Source organism: Pezoporus flaviventris, unplaced genomic scaffold, assembly GCF_033815535.1.
Source record: "Pezoporus flaviventris isolate CSIRO_AGI_PZ_B2104156 unplaced genomic scaffold, CSIRO_AGI_Pfla_v1 ptg000213l, whole genome shotgun sequence".
NCBI lineage: Eukaryota > Metazoa > Chordata > Aves > Psittaciformes > Psittacidae > Pezoporus > Pezoporus flaviventris.
The window spans coordinates 13,784,780-13,801,931 of record NW_026892761.1 but is presented as its reverse complement, the minus strand read 5'-3'; the positions used below and the strand labels follow the sequence as shown (position 1 = coordinate 13,801,931).

Below are 17,152 nucleotides of genomic sequence, written 5' to 3'. Positions count from 1 at the left end.
CCCGAAATGTCTCAGAAGCTCAGTGATGCTTATGTAATCCACCACATGGAATAAGAACTAAAATGGTCTCCCAAAGCAGTGCTACATGTCAGTTTGGTACAGAAGATCAGAGAGGTCAAGCAGGCCTGCTAGCACAGACTCCTCAGAAGACATTTATCAACAAAAGAAAGGGAGGTTGAATCAGAGTGGGATAACAGGGTACTTCTTTATCAGGCATAATACAATAGATGTTTATGCTCTGTACTAATTTGTTTGATGGTACTTATTCAGAAACCCTTTAGTTATTAAAAAGCAAAGTGGCAAGTGAATAAGCACTTTTAGATGCCTTGAATACTGAAGCAGAGGCATTCTCTATAGAAGGCCAGCAGACATATCAGAGAGTGAGTCAGATATTTCTGTTCCCTGTTTAAAATGAAATCAGCAATCCTTTAGAGGAACACACTGTTTCTAGATACATAAAAGCAATCATTACTGTATCAGCAGCTTCTAACCCATGCAGAAGTTTCACTTGCTGTCGTCAATACATGGCTTCTGCTCCATTCACATGGCACACAACAGTGATGAACACTACCTCAGGGAGGAAAAGACTTTCCGGAATCAAAGCTGGTTTGCTTTCAGAGTGATTACACCAGGTAAGGGAATGGACAGAAGCAAAACTGTGCATTATACAAAGGAAATCTGCTTGGACAAACAAGCTCATTCATCACAGGTAGTGTGCCAGGATTGCAGCTATTTCTGTACTTACTTCAATGCTGTGAAAAGTGTGAGACACTGCATCTTCAGATCTCTACATCAGGCCCTCAGAATTTGCTAGCCATGTATTTTCTCAGAGCATACATCACATGCACACATTGATTTGGTGCAGGCTCTCCGAGAAAAAAACAACATCTGGTTCAATGCAATCAAATCCACGAAAAATTCAACGCAAATTCTAAAATTACTCATTTTTAACTACTAAAGAAAAGATAAATCTGTGCAGGCTTTTCAGCTTCTGCAAGGCCATTCACAGCCCCAAACTTCCTAAATGAAGCAGATGGCAGTGGTATTTACTGCACTTTCTTTTCCTTCAAAAATCCACAAAGAAAAAGCTGTTTTCAAGAAGTTGGTTCCATCCACTGAAGTGTCTTGCACTAAAATAAACCATGCTACAACATTCAACCTGACTGCATACAAAATTAACTAGCTTTAACCTGGGTGAAAGCAGCATCCCCCTAAGGGTGTCTTTAAAGAACAGGAAAGGCTGTTGTAGACTAATTAAATTTGAACTCCCTCTTTCCAATGAATAAGTAAAATACTAATTGGTTGGAACTGATGGGAATTTCAGATTTAAGGCACTGTGTAATGGCCTGCTTGCCTTTCATTTGGAAAGGCTGGAGAACTCAAACTTCCTTTCATGCCAGTAGCATTAGCCTGTGGCTTGGCAATATTGTGACTTCAACAAGCAGCAATATTCACCTAGAAAATGTCTCCTATTAGCAATCTCACTCCACAGAAACAGTGGTGGAACTGAATTTGGTAAAAATATAACAGCTTTTGCAAGAGTTGTAGCTGGGGATAGGAGAGGAACTTGGTTTTCCTTCATACAGTTGCTTGTGTGACTACATGAAGATCCAGAGTTATTCCTTCCTAAGGGCATCAAGGACTCCCAGCTCCAAGCCTACACCCAGAGTGCACATTAGATACCTGTTTCCTGGCCTGGATATAGCAATAGGACCAACGCAAAAGTGAAGCAGGAAGACCTGGGCACAAGAGGAGTGATGCAGGAGAAGAAGAAGGAGTAACGTGAGAAGCTCTGGTTCTGATGGATGTGCAAAAGAATGCAGGAAGGGGTTTATTTAAGTGCACGGATAGTCCTGCACTGAGCTAGGGATGCACAACGCTCCCATGGGAGGTGGAAGATGACCACTGCCAACTGAATTCTGGAAGCTCCCATCAAGTCTTCTGACATCCATCAAGGTCTCATCCTGAAACAACCCTCAGTGCAAATGAACCACAAATGAAAACAATGAATTTTCCTACTATCATGGGGTGGAGGGGAGCCAAGCAGTGTATTCAGAGTCCATGTCTCTACCTCCTACACTGGCTTACCAGCTCAGATTGGAGCAACGTGCATGGATTTAATGGCAACCCTTTAGGACACAAATGCACATACCTACCAAATTCTGGTTTGGTTTTCATCTTGGATATGCATTTCATGCAATATTAACAAGGCCTCATCCTTTACCATTTTATTACTCTAATTAACTTTGCAGTTGTTAATTTTCCTGATGATGGAACCCAGTAGGATTTTACTGAAGATTATTTTTATACTCTCTCAAAGTGATGGTTCCAAACAGGAACAGAACACAATCTATAAGGAAAAGCAGGCTGCAGACCCTACTAAGGTATGTGACGACTCATTTAACAGATACCTGAAATAATAGCTCAAACCATGTAAGTTATCTTTGCCACATTTTATGCCATTGGCTCAGGGCCCTAATCACAGTCATTGAGTTACACAGCATGTGAAGTCCCCTGGGTCCAGTTTTTCACTAATGTTAACAAATATAGGCTTGGATTTGCAGTACAGTAAATGCTTTAATGTGTGTGACAGTGCATGGCAACAGCTGAACTGGTGCTTGTACTCCAGGATGACTCTATTAACTACATAAGAATATTTTAAGTTCACCAGGGCATAAAGCTACAGCCACTTTAGGAATACCAAGAAACAATATGCACAGTAAGTGATGTCTAGTACAGCTATTTTGAGTGTTCACCTTAGTGGTCTAATGAAAGGGCCTCAGACAGCAAGTGCCTCAGTCGCTTAGAGCACTAACTGAGAAAAGCTCTGCAAAACCTGGACTGCTCAAGTTTAGGCTCAGCTTTGGCAGGCTGATGTCATATGTTCTAAACAACCAAACTTCTGCTCGAAAGCTTCCAATAATTCCAACAGCCACCAGAATTACTGCCTTTAGTTTGTCTCCTCTCTCCATCTATTTACAAAAGTCTAGTCAATATAGACTTTATTGTGCATGTAGAATGACTTTCCCCTTTAAGAAGCCTTAAAGTACTGGACAGGAGGTTCTTGAGATGCAGTGCATGTACTGCTGTGAGAGTGAAGCAATTTTTGAGGAATATCTGTAATCAAAGCCACTGCCCAGGCCAAGCATGGAATGCCAAGAATCCAAAAAACACAGTTAAACCCAAAACTACATAAAAATCTAGCTGTGTCTTTTTTAATAACCACCAAGTAATGCCTGGGGAGACAAGAGCAGAAGAGAAGAGCTAAGAGTTCTGTTCCTGTCCAAGGACACAGCTCCTCTGGCCAGCCTGGATAATACAGGCCACATCTGGCAGGTACAGATGGCTTTTAACCTAAAAGGAACTTCTGAGATGAGCAAATCACGATGGGGTCTGCAGTGGTCAATGGGACAAGATATATAGTTTTGAAGTTTGTTCCATTTTTTTTTTGTTACTCAAATACATTTTGTCACAAAGCACTTCTGAATTATAGTTTGATCATAAAAGTTCACTTATTGCTCCCCATGGTTACAAACAGTATCTCACACATCCTGTAACAAGCTGAACTTCTTTTTACTCTCCACTTGTGATATGAGTGCCTGGAATATTAGTTTGCTCAACGGTGAGAAAAAGAGCACATTAGAGCCTGTAACTTGTAGGTATGTAACACCACATTCTGCTTAGCAATGCACAAGCAATGCTGGCTTAATGGAGGAACTGTTGTGTATACAGCATTCCTTGTTTTGCAATTAACTGGCTTTCCTCTTCTCCTTTCATAAATCACATACAAGGAACTGCAACACTGTAATTGTACTAAAGCTCTACCGTTTGGGTATAACCCTAGCAACTTGAGTGTCTACTGGCCAATTACCAGTTATTTTCTCCATTCACTTCTTCCAATATTACCTACTGTATTTTCCTTTGTTCAAACTGGAAACAGGATAAACACATGCTGCAGAAACCAGAGGGTCATTTGGTTGATCTTACTGCCAAAATTGTGATTGATGTAAGGAAAATCATCACCTCACCTGCAGCAAAACATCACGGCCTGGCACTGGAAATGCTGCCCTGGAGAGCAGCCGATGAGAAAGAAGGAATGGGTGGGTACAAAAACGGAAGAGCTGACACAAACATGTACAATGGTTTGATCTGCGATAGACAAACTCCCTTTTCTGTTTATACAAACAGGTGGTACAGCGTAGAACCACAGAATGATTAGTGTTGGAAAGGACCTTAAAGCTCATTCAGTTCCAAATCCCTGCTATGGCCACAGACACCTTCCACTAGAGCAGCTTGCTCCAAGCAAATGAAGCAAATGCTGAAGGTTGCTGATTTAGCGCACACAACCCACTTGAAACAATTTTCAACTAAAATGCCTGAAAAGCTGCACAGTATTAAGCTTCAGAAGATCATTGCTTCATACCCTCACATGATCTTCAGACCATCCCTTGCGTCAGAGAATACATTTCCCTGTAGTTCCTGGCAGCCTCACTGAGGTAAGAAAAGCAAGTCCATTGCTGATGCACTTGCCTCTACATCATTCATCTTTTCCTGCTGACATCTCAGAGAAAACACACCCATCCCTGTCATTTATTACTGCTGCAGAGCTTCTGAAGCAGAGACACAATCCTCTGCCAAACAAGCCTCACTCCAAACAGTTCAGGCTCCTAGTTCAGCTGTCCCTGAGTAAATATGCTACTGAGGCTGCTTAGACTTTATAGAGTTAAGCAAATCATACGAGTACACCATAGAAAAATATTCTGGTGTGTTTAGCACGCCTTCAGAGGTCACAGCCCCTCCACACTGTGCATATGCCAATTCATATGCCAGCCTGGCTACTGAGCACCACGTTGGCTTTTTCAAGTAAATACATCTGTTCGGTTCTTTCCTCCACTATTTCACTCCATTTGGCCATCTTCTACCTACACCCAGGGAGGTTCTCTCTTCCCTAACTGGAAGGAGCACTGTAAGCCACAGAGAAAAGCCTCACATTTAAAGTGAGGCTGTAGGTCCATGTATCTGAAATGTTCAGGTGAAAATTCAAACCAGAGAAAGCTAAGCTGCCAATTTACTGAGGTTTGAGCAGCAAGAATAAAACTTAATTGATAGAAACAGACCTTTGCTAAGCACCAGTAAATTTTAGATGTAAAAACCCAGCCATTAACTGCTATAGTGAGCAAGGAGCATCTGAAATGCTCATATAAACCCAAAGTTTTCCAAGGCTGGGTTCTGTCTATCTTACACCCCACAGTGTTACACTAAATAGTTAACAATGGAAGCCTTTTACTTTACTGTGGGCCTTCATTAAGGTTTACCTACATGTTTGTGCTCCAGTCACCCCCTGGTATGGGTTTGGAGAGGGGAATGTTCTCATACAACCTTCACACCATTAGTCTGATCATTCAGTGAACACAGACCCCCTTTATGTCTGTGCTCAGCAGGAAGGTATTGCTCTTCCCTGTGACTTCCTTCCAAAAATTCCCCCCCATGTTGGCTGAAGCATCTTCAGGATTTGTGCCATAAATGTGCCACCTCCCATATGAAGTGCAATAGTATTATCATCCCCCTTGTAATCTAATGTCCCAGATGCCATTGGCAGACACACTGCAAGGGTCTGCTAAACTGTGAAGTCATAAGGAAACCAGGTGAATCTTTCTCCTCCATTCAATACTGACCTTTTTACATCAGGTTTTTATGACCCATAGTTTCAGAATCCCCTGCAGATCACAACACTCCCCCTCCATCTTTCACCTCTCCTGGGCAGTATTTCTGCTTATTTTCAGTTTAAAGCTCAGCCTTGAAACACACTTCTTGATTTAGGCTGTTCCTTATGAGAGTCTCTAAAGTATTACACTGAAAGACCAATTCTTTTGCTTTTCTCAGAAAATGCATTTTGAGGCAGTAATAAATGTTACAGGTTGGTGTACGCTGTGTGGTGTGCTGCTTACTGTGATAGCAGTAATGATGCCTGATAGGCCTTGGTATTTCCACAAAAAGCATTCCAGAGCCTGCAGGAAATTGGGAAAGATTGAAACTATCACACAATCCTCCTGCAAAACAGGCAAAGTGGGGAGAGCCAGCACCAAACAAGGCCTGAGTCTCATTTATTCCAGAAGCATATGCACTTCATTTTCCATTATGGCCAAACTGCTGTTCACTTACCTGCTGATGACAGACTGCTTGCCAGTGCTCCCAAAATATATCCATGCTTTATTCCTAGCAGGGTTAAAGCACACAAAGACAGAGAGAAACACGAGGAATTCTGGAAAGCTATTGCTAAAATCCCAATAAAATCTGGAAAAGTCACCTCCTGCCACATCCCCAGAGCATAAGCAGCAGCTCAGGGAGGGGATTCTCCCCTGTTGCTGTGCTCTGGGGAGACCCCCCCTGCAGTCCTGATCCAGCTCTGGGGCAACAGCACAAGAAGGACGTGGAGCTGCTGCAGCAAGGCCAGAGGAGGCCACGGAGATGCTTCGATGGCTGGAGCAGCTCTGCTCTGGAGCCAGGCTGAGAGATATGAGATACTTCCCCAGAGGTGGCAGCAGAGCTTCAACAGGACAGGGGACACTGCAAAGATACTGACAACACCGATCTAAGTTAACCAAATATCAAAGCCAAGACCATGGTCAACACAAGTTTCTACACAGCAACAAAATATTCAATACTTTAAGATTTATTATACTTAGCAGAAAGACTTAATATCTGTTAGATGTAAAAGCTGTAAACATTTGCCTGGAATAAGCTAGACATTAAGCACTGAAGATCATCAGAACTCACCTAAAATTGTTGAGATCTTCTATAGTTTAAAAACTTTAAATCGTGATCAACCTCTCTTGAAAATTCTGCTCCTTTATTGCTCCTGATGCAGGAATGACTTGGAAAGTCTATGGCTTGTATATTGCAAAAGGTCAAATTAGATGAAACATTTTTTCTTTCTGTCACTACAGCTCTAAGTGAGATGAGATATATGTAAAAGAATAAAAGTTCCTTATGAGTATAGAACTCCTGTACCTGGGGCTGAGTCATGCAGAAAATTCACATCCTCCCTTCTAAAAGTAAATCTTGGAAGACAGAACATCCTAGTTCCTACTGAAACTATCCCAGCTTTCATGAAGAGTATTAACATTCCCTTTTTGCTCAGGAAATACCAATAATCTTACTGCAAAGACTAGAACAGGGCTGTGATTCCAAGACAACAACATTAAAAGGAATTACAGTGAATTTGAGGATAATTCTGTAACAGACTGAGTTTCCTCAGATGCCTTGACTAAATGCTGTGTTAACTAACGCTAAATCATATCCAATTGGCACAGCTTTGGAGAGGACCATGAATATGGTGAAAAGGTTTTATCTTGAAGACAAAAAATGTATTTTTCCCAATTACTGTCAGTGTGCAATTCAATTCTACATAGTGGAGCTAAGCCCTGTCTGCCTCAACATGTGCCACCCCATCCCTACAGCTCCAACGTAGCCCTGTCCTCCCTTAGCAGGCAGCAGAAAATAAGCAGAATGCTCATTTGTCCAAGGCCATTTACTTCATCAAGACTCAAGCTTGCAGAGTTTGAGGTGTATTCTCAGAGATCACAGTATTTACTATTGGCATCAAGTGAACATCCCCATTTTAAATCTTGAAAGGAATCACTCACACAGTACTGCACTTGGGATGTCTCAGAGTTACATGTATAGAAATTGATGCAAAATACCTCTGCTACAAGATTTCAGTTCTCAAGAATGTATGGGTTTGTGACTACAACAATAACCATAAAACTTCCGACAAGCTAAGACACAGCTCTGGGTGGCCAAACCAATGGGTAACCTGGTCTCTTTGAAGATGTCCCTGCTCACTGCAGGGGGGTTGGACTAGATGAGCTTTGGAGGTCCCTTCCAACCCAAACTATGATTCTATTAGAAAACAAAAGTACCAAAATTCCTGGTCATCCTTAAGGTGCTGTATGCTTGGCACAAGGCAAACAGAAGTAAAGGAGTTGTGGGACTCACCATGCAGAGCAAAGGTCTGTAACAGAGGTAAGGTTAAGTAGAGGGAGGTGGTAGAAAACCATATAAGAGCAAGAACAGAACTGATGACAGTTTGAGTTTCAGCCTCAAAATCATGGAAAATACCGACAAATCATTATTTAGTGAGCAACATGGGCCAGAAGACTTAATAATACCATGCTGCTACTCAAAAGCCAATAGCATATGATCAGTAGTGTTCGGAGGGTCAGTCAAATCCTCAGCAGTAGCAACAAAAGACGGATTTGCCATAACATGAAGGAAAGAAAGGAGGAAAATAAGGAAGGAAGCAATCCAAACCTCCTCCATTTTAATTTGTGTCTGTATCCTGCTGAGGGAACAAACACTGTAAGTTGTAGTCTGTCATGTAATTCTGTATTAGCTGCAGGCTAATAAATAGGACTGTAAAGCATATGCAAAGACTGATTTATAGGATCCAAAGAGAGAGACACCAAGTCTTGCAGCTATTTGCATCTGCCTCACATACAAACAAGCACTGACGGAAAGTTTCCTGCTGAGAGAAAGGCAAGAGATACATTGGAGAAAAAGATGGCAAAAAAGAAAGAGGACTGGAATAACTTCTTCAGAGAGGGGTGTTTACGTATTTGTGCAGCAAAGCAGAGTGCAGTGCTGCAGCTGGAATCACTCATAGTAATAAAAGGAAAGCAAGAAAAATTAGCAACACTAGGAGAGATCTATGAATAAGGCTGAGAGAGCTGGGCTGGGGCAGCCTGGAGAAGAGAAGGCTCCTGAAGGGGAGACCACAGAGCAGCTCCAGTGCCTAAAGGGGCTGCAGGAAAGCTGGAGAGGGGCTTGGGACAAGGGATGTAGGGACAGGCCAAGGGGAATGGCTTGAACCTGCCAGAGGGGAGACTGAGATGAGCTCTTAGGCAGAAGCTCTTCCCTGGGAGGGTGCTGAGGCGCTGGCACAGGGTGCCCAGAGAAGCTGTGGCTGCCCCATCCCTGGCAGTGTTCAAGGGCAGGTTGGACACAGGGGCTTGGAGCAAGCTGCTCTAGTGGAAGGGGTCCCTGTCCGTGGCAGGGGTTGGAGCTGGATGAGCTTTAAGGTCCCTTCCAACACAAACCAGGCTGGGATTCTACAAACAAAGCCAAGCCAGAGTTTTACGAGGTTCACCTGGAAGATGTTCTAGCATCGCATTCAGCAGGCAGCGTGGACTGTACAGAGCCAGTAAATGTCACACTATGTCTTCTTTCTTCTGAAATTGATAGTCTAATTATTAAAATAGTTGCAGAGTTTGCTGTAATCATCACCCTGTTTGACTGCTGCTCAGCAGGATTCTGCTCCTTACATCTGAAGCACACTTTAAAAGTCACAGCTGCACAGGGCTAACAGTGAGAATGGGATCTGATCTAGTGTCCCAGCACATGGCAGACGATTAACACATCAGATCAAAGCTGAAAAACAGCACAACAGATTACAGGGTGGTGATTCTGTAAGAACTGTATTTCATCATCTTACAGTTAGAATGGATGCTGGGAAATTATGTGCTCAAAAAATGAAGCATTATTTGAATGGGTAGAGATGGAGAAGGACTACAGAATCTCACTTCAAACCTCAATTTTGCCTGTTTTCTTGCCTCAAATACTCTCACAGTTGAGCGGGGAACTAACTTCAAAGTGATCATTCTTTCCTTAACACAGAAACACACTCTTTAATCTCTTCATTCAGACAGGACAAACGCAAACATAACCAAAACCCAGCTTCTCCCTGGAGTTCAGTTATACTGGCTTTGAAAGCAAAGCAGTTCAGATCCATCATTCAGAGGTAAATGCTATGCAAACTTTAAAAACCCCATTCATCTGAACACCCAACACAAGTGCGCAGAACAGCCTCCATTCACCACCCTAACAAAGGATTTTTGTCATTTCCAAGCTTTGAAGCTCAAAACATTCTGAAGCTGCCATAATATGAACATCCTTAGCTCAGAACTCAACCATTCAGTGCTTGCAAAGCTCCCTCAGTCTTTCCTCCAAAATCTGCAACCTTCTTTACCTTAGTATTAGAGCTTCAGCTTGTAAATGCCAATCTCCAAACCCAGCAGAAGAGTTTAACAAGGGCCCATATAGTAGATCAGCTGCGGCGTATGCAAGTGGCATAATAAAAGAAGAGGTAGTAGAAGGGTGTATGTAACACACAGACCTGGAAGTCCGTGAGGAAGCTGAGTATAGACATAGAGATCTTTGAAGAAAGTGTTAGACCTCAACACAATCCAGGATGATTTAAGAGGTACAAAGGGAGAAAAACTAAGTAAAATAAACCAAGGTAAGGTAAGGAACCAATATATTGCTTTTAACAGCCTGTGTCAGAAAATCACAGAATTATTTGGGTTGGAAGGGACTTCTGATAAGGGCCTGTAGGGACAGGCCAAGGGGAATGGCTTTAACCTGCCAGAGGGGAGACCGAGATGAGCTCTTAGGCAGAAGCTCTTCCCTGGGAGGGTGCTGAGGCGCTGGCACAGGTTGCCCAGAGAAGCTGTGGCTGCCCCATCCCTGGCAGTGTTCAAGGCCAGGTTGGACACAGGGGCTTGGAGCAAGCTGCTCTAGTGGAAGGTGTCCCTGCCCGTGGCAGGGATTGGAGCTGGATGAGCTTTAAGGTCCCTTCCAAACCAAACCACTCTGATTTTATGACGCATCTCTGCATTTCACTTAAGTAAAGCCCCACGTTTTTTAGGTTGCTTTTTTCCACTGCAACAGAAGCAATAATTTGATATGAAAAGGGTACCCTTCCTGCTGAGGTAACAGCTCATATCCAACAAATATATCTCACAGGTGCCCAAGTAAACCTAAATCAAAGCACACTCCTCACCAACATCCAGGTATGGTGACAGATGATACTTTAAGGGACTTCTCTTGAATTAAAAGCATGTAACAGGATTTTAACCACAGAGTGGATAAGGACAGCTTTAGTTTCTGTTTTCCAGAAGAAGCCCGTTAATAACTTACCTATAATTAGGCAGAAGAAGGATGAACAGAAGAGTTAGCACTGAATGTGACTCATTTTTTCTGCTAAATCTTTAGCTAAGGCATAAGCAAAGAATTGTCATTGTGCAGTGTAATGTCACATAAGCATCATCAGAAATCAACTTGCATGAAAATTTGTACATTAAAAAGAAACAACAAACAAGGGAAAGCTGCCAGACACCTTTTACAACGGCACATCTGAGTTACCAACCTACCCACTGCAAGAAAGTTTCCAGTTTACAAAGGCATTGGGGCTTTACCTTCACATTTGATGCTCTTTTCTGAGTATCAACGGTCCTGAATCAGTTTCTGTGTAGTTGCCTTAAACCTTCTTGCTCATTTTAACTAGACACTGGAAAGGCTAAGACTTGAGACTACAGGACATAAACCATAGGGATCATCTAGCAGGAACACACCCCACTGGCCACAGCAGCATAGGTTGGAGAAAAAATGGCATCAAGAATTAGCTCTATATTTTGTTTACACTTGGCAAGCATGCTACAAAGCAACAGGGAAGAGGAGTAATAGTAGCCAAGTAACTGCTACTCCCCCCTTCCTTTCAAAATAAACACATGAGAAGTGATAGCTGCAACACTCCATCCTGACACATGGGTACTACAGCTCAATGGAAGCCTCCAGCATTGAAACCCAGAACTGGAGCTGACTGCTAACACTCCACACCCAGTAGCAATACACTGGAGAGTCATGTTACTGCTGCAGGATGGAAAGCAGCATGAAATATGTGAAATTATCTTGTCCATACCTTCTAAATATGAGTGTATTGCCAAGTAGGCTGAAACAGATCCATTCGGGTTTGCAGCATCCCAGCTCCCACCAGCCGCAGTATTTGTTGGGAGCTTTCTGTAGAATAGGAAGTCAATAGGGATGGTGCTGTACTGGAATACACACCAGTAAATAATACTATTTCTCCTAAATTGGGGTTCATATTTTACCTGAAGACCAAAATCTAACATAAATTATTGAAGCATTTTTACCTTCACAGGACTGGGAACGCTTTCACAAGTCAGCTTGTTTAGACTTGGATGCCTTTTTTCTCCTTTATATTCTCTGATAAGGCACCTCAGAACTGCAGATAACAGAACCAGGCTCTTCTATAGAGGTCTGCCCTGCAAGATCAAGTCACTGAGAAGTCAAGGGAAGCAGAGAGAGTCTAAGGGAAAGAGAAGACCTACTCCTGCAGTGCTGCTTCTTCTGTCACTGTTTGTTCTTTGGAGATTCCCTCTGTTCCCTTTGAATGGGGAGAAGAAGAACCATGACAGATGAAGTACAAAAGACAGTTACTAACCAAAGCAACAAGAAGCTCCTTTCTCCCCACAGGGAATCCTGCAGTTGCACAGTTCAAGTAACTGCAATCAAAGATAAATTTAAAAAACAAATCTTTCACCAAGTTACTTACAGCTTCATGTAATAAGGAGAAGCTATTTCTTAGAGTGTTGAGAGAGAGAAAAAGAAAGAACCATCAGGTACTTTCTCACTACTATTAGCTACTAGAGCTTTCTCTAGGAGCAGTGAGGACTCTTTCCCCATGACTTCCACTCAGAACCACTCCCGACATGAGCTGTCTGCTCACCAAGCCACAGCAACAGCTGGTATCCACTGTGCATCATAGAGGCTGGGGACAATTCCACAAACAAGGAAGGAAGAAACAGCTTCCCATAACACTCTTCATCCTTGGAAAACTGAAGGGTGTTTACTCAAGTCCCTTCTGCTTCAGAAAGATTGTTCCTTAATCTTTCTCTGTTTATTATTGTATTTATATCTTGTATTTAGTCAATATAACATCAGCAACATCATTCTTAGAAATCTACACATTAAAACCAAGTCCAAGCAAATCCATCCCATGCCTATTTCTCTACCAGTCTCAAATGAAATTTCAGTCAGGATAAAACCAGAACTCTTGGACTAACATTTGTCTCAGGAAGAAAAACCAGACAAAGAAATCCAAAACAAAGCCCCACAAATGATGGACAGCATCAATCTGTCAAGAAATTCCTGAAACAACTCAGTGGTGTGATAGGAGAGTCATCATAATTTCCCAAGTGGCTACTTGGAACTTCCAAGATGAAGTTTAAGCCAATCCTCCCTGCTTGTGTTACACAGAAACAGAAATGCTACTGAAGGAAGAGATCTAAAAAGTTGGAACAAATATATAGAGTGAATTGTCAATACGCATTTGTGAACTTCCCCTTATCCCAGCTGTAGCTGGGATTCTTCCTAGATGTGCTTATTCTAATTTCTGCCCTGTGCTGGAGCACCCCTGCATGATACTTTGTGTTATTCTGAAAGCAGGATCCAATCTCTACAGTAGACATTAATCGGTTCTCAGGGAAATGGTTTCATTTGCCAGTTCTATTATAGAGGTTAAACGGAAGGAGAAGGAAATGTTTCCTTTGGAAGGAACATATATGGCTCATACTAACTACTGACGTCTATGAAACATGGGCTTTGTCTTCCTATCCCCCCAGTCCACTTCACAGAAAGATGCTAAGTTGGACTGAAAGAAGAGAAAGAGGAGTTCAAGCTCTTGTAAGAGTGGAGGAGTGCTTGTAATCTCTTTGCTATCACTTTTCTCACACCCTCACCTAATGATCAAAACTAAGGTAAAGCAACTCACTGAACCAAGCAATTAAACACAGCAATGACAAGACTGAGTAAATCCCAGCCAGATGCGAGCACCAAGGAAGGGAGCATTGCATTGCCTCCACCACTGAGACTGCACAGAAGTAACAGACTGTAAGTGGCTTTTCCAGACACCCCACAATCACAAAGCCGTTCTCCCTTGTTCAGTAATTCCAAAGGCAGCACAACCTTCCTAAATGGCTCACAGGCACACAAACACTCCCCCCCCCACCTTCTGTGTTGGGGTGGTGTTCAGAAGAGCAGCATCATTGCATGCTTTATCAAACCTGTACATAGATTCTCATGGACATGTAAACTCTGCAGACTGAATCTACCTGTGTAAGCTGGAAGAACAGGGAAGGAGGCAGCAGGCAGCCCCAGGGGAACCCTCGTTGTCACAGCTTCTGAGACTGAGGGCAGCACGAGCAAGAGCCTTTCTCCTGTTCACAAGGTGATAACCTTGAGGACTTTGATTAATGGGCATTACTCAGGCAGATGAACTCAAATCTACACTGCATCTTCCATGATCCAGATGAGTCTGGTAAGTAGCTGGAAGGTAGGAAAATTCCCATCTGAATTTATTAATGCAGGCTAGAAAAAGTAGTTTGAAACAGTAAAATCTAAAAGACACATAGACCACAGCTAAACTTATCTCCTAAGTGCTTCCAAGGCAAGGAATGGACTCAGACTTCCAGCCACCTTGACAGCAAAAGAGGAGAACTGCAGTGCAGTGTCTGCTCTTCACATCAACACCCCAGTCTCAGGGCGTTGGATGAACTTTAAGGTCCTCCCAGCCTAAACCACTGTGGGATTCTATCATTGATTTAGGCATCCAGAATATCTGAAAGGAATCAGGACAAAAAAAAACCAAACAAAGAATTGCAAACAAACCTGCTACACACACACAGAGTTCAAAATGTCATTCACAGCCTTACCTAATGTGACAGGCATCTAGAAAGACACCATCACTAATAGAGACCTTAAATAGTAAGACTCCAGCCAATTTCCACAGTATTTTAAACAATTTTACACAAGCAAGCCCTACATTTAGTTCACATTGTGAGCAAGTGCCACGCAGCTTTTACTTAAAAGAAAATTACAGAGAAGCAGCTTCCCATTCACATGTGATCAGTGCAGTGAGAATCAGACCCGCAGGGTTTGTGGAAAACTACCCAGCACAAAATTGGCTTAAATTGCTATATGTGCAATGGTGAGAGATAACAAATAGAGAAGACCTACTTCCACTGGAGCACCAAAGGATGGCAAAGTGTACAGATGGAAATGATAGGTTTCTCTGGCTTGACTATTACGATTCTAGTGCAAAGAGCAGAATGAATGTATTGTCATTCATACAAACCTTGCAACAGAGCCAGGAAGCAGGAAGGTATTAGCATACACAGCAAATAGCTGTCTATAGAACAGCGTTCTCACAGCACTACCAATGTATCTCCTGCCACCACACAGACTGTAATGATTTGAAACTAATATAGTGATGATCTTTAGTATAAGGCCTTCAATAATTACTTGACAGTAAGATACTGTCCTTAGTGAAGACGTTCACACACACATGTAAGGGGAGGACTTGGGGGTGGGAAAGGGGGGGCGGCAAGTGGATGTTTCATTTCGTTGATCATTTTTCAATTCAACTGATCATTTGCTGAAATATGTTTCTGTTGTTCCAACTTAGGGTGAAGCAGTATGTGCATTTCAAAGCAAAACTTCTCTTTCTGTGTCTACCAAATCTTATTATTCAATACAGAGCAACATAAATTAATCTTTCCTTTCTCAATACTACCATAAAACATTGTACACACAGGGAAGCAAACAGATCTTTAAATTAAAAAGATCCACAGATACACTTTTAAACCTTAACCTCTGCTGAAGAAACTCCCTTTGGTTTGATGTTCAGCTGATCACGAGAAAAAGCACATGAGAGGCTGAGTATTAGCTTGGATTTAGCGGGTTAGGGGCAGGACTCTCAGTTGAGCGAAACTTCAATTACAGCCTAATTTGATGTATACCCAAGTACATGATTGTAATTCAATAAACATCTCTTCAGAATTAAACAATTCCAGTTTGTTTTCAGCTCAGCCTATGTGCCTGCATTACAGATTTGCTATTATCCCCACTAAAATCAGTGTCAGGCTCTGGAAGCACTCATCTGTGCAACCCCAGCATGTCACAGTGCTGCAGCAAACTAACCTTCACTGAGCCACCCAACCTTACCTGCTTCCTACACAGAGCCAGGAAAGGAGGATGCACCTTCCCATAACTGAATCACCCTCCTAACGTTTCTTGTAACTGGGTGCCTGCCCAAGTAATCCAGCAATGTCTCTCCTGGTGGGCATCCAACCATTCATGGTTCTAACTTATCTTTCTGGGATTTTTCCCTTCTTATATCAATGAACATGAAAGGGCTGGGCACCTACTCAACTTTGCATATGCTGATATTTGGCTGCTCTGGAAGACTGCCTTCCCTCTCTTTAGCTATGATACAACACTAGATATGCTATTCCTGGCAACTCAGTCCCATTCTAAGCATGAATTAATTCATTCAGATTTGAACAAGATGCAAGATTACCAAGTGGGAATTAAAAGCACTTGGCATATAATAGAAGTGTGATCTGTGTGGTCTGAATAACTGCACCACACAACACTCTTCAACAAAATTCAAGGCATTGTAAAAGCATCAACATACTGACCAACACATGAGAGAGTAAGTTGGCAGGAAGCAGGACAGTGAACAAAAATGATCTCATTTTTGCAGCAGCCCTCTATTTGCACACAGAAGTCAAACATACAGATCAATGAAATTATACTATGAGCAATCCCACACTTCCTCTAACTTCATATCATGCCCACCCTAAACACATTATGTCTCTGGAGCCACCTTCTGATCTTTCCACCTAGGAGTCATTGAATGTCCCCATGATGCAGCTCAGGGTTCATCAGAAAAGAGAAAAGTAGCTCAGTGAACAGACTTCACCACATGCCACATAAAGGCAGGATTAAGACACATCTGGCATGTGTCAGGCACAGTATCAGTTCTTGAATCACAGTACATAACAAAGGTAAGCCCCTAGTATCCTTGAAGAATTACTGATGTTCTACTGTGTACTTCAGGACATCAGCAGAGTCAATCCCAGCATTTACTCTCAGCAGCCCTGAGCAGGCTCTTCTGACGTGCAATACTCCATCACAAGATGATTTATGCCTGATAAAGTATTGTGAAGGCAGGCAGATGAAGCTGACTGACAGCCAAACTGTTAGCTGACTACAGTAAAAGTATCCGTAATTACCATGCACTACTCCAAAAGCTTACAAAGAGGGCTGTATCCAGACATAGCTCCAATTCAAACATTCCTTTTGATAAAATGATTGAAATTCATGTCACTTTTACCCTTTTTTCTCACCTAAATTAAATATGAATGAAAGAAGACGGTCCAATAGGCTGTCAGGTTTCTACAGAGTTGCCATCTAGGAGAAAATACTCATCTTGCATAAACTGGCTGGTTTA

General features: G+C 42.3%; 1 protein-coding gene across 11 annotated transcripts in view; it reads right to left on the bottom strand.

Moving 5' to 3' along the window:
• The window catches only part of PTPRT (protein tyrosine phosphatase receptor type T), a 469,312-nt gene that overhangs the window by 256,714 nt on the left and 195,446 nt on the right, over positions 1-17,152 (bottom strand). The window lies entirely within an intron of this gene.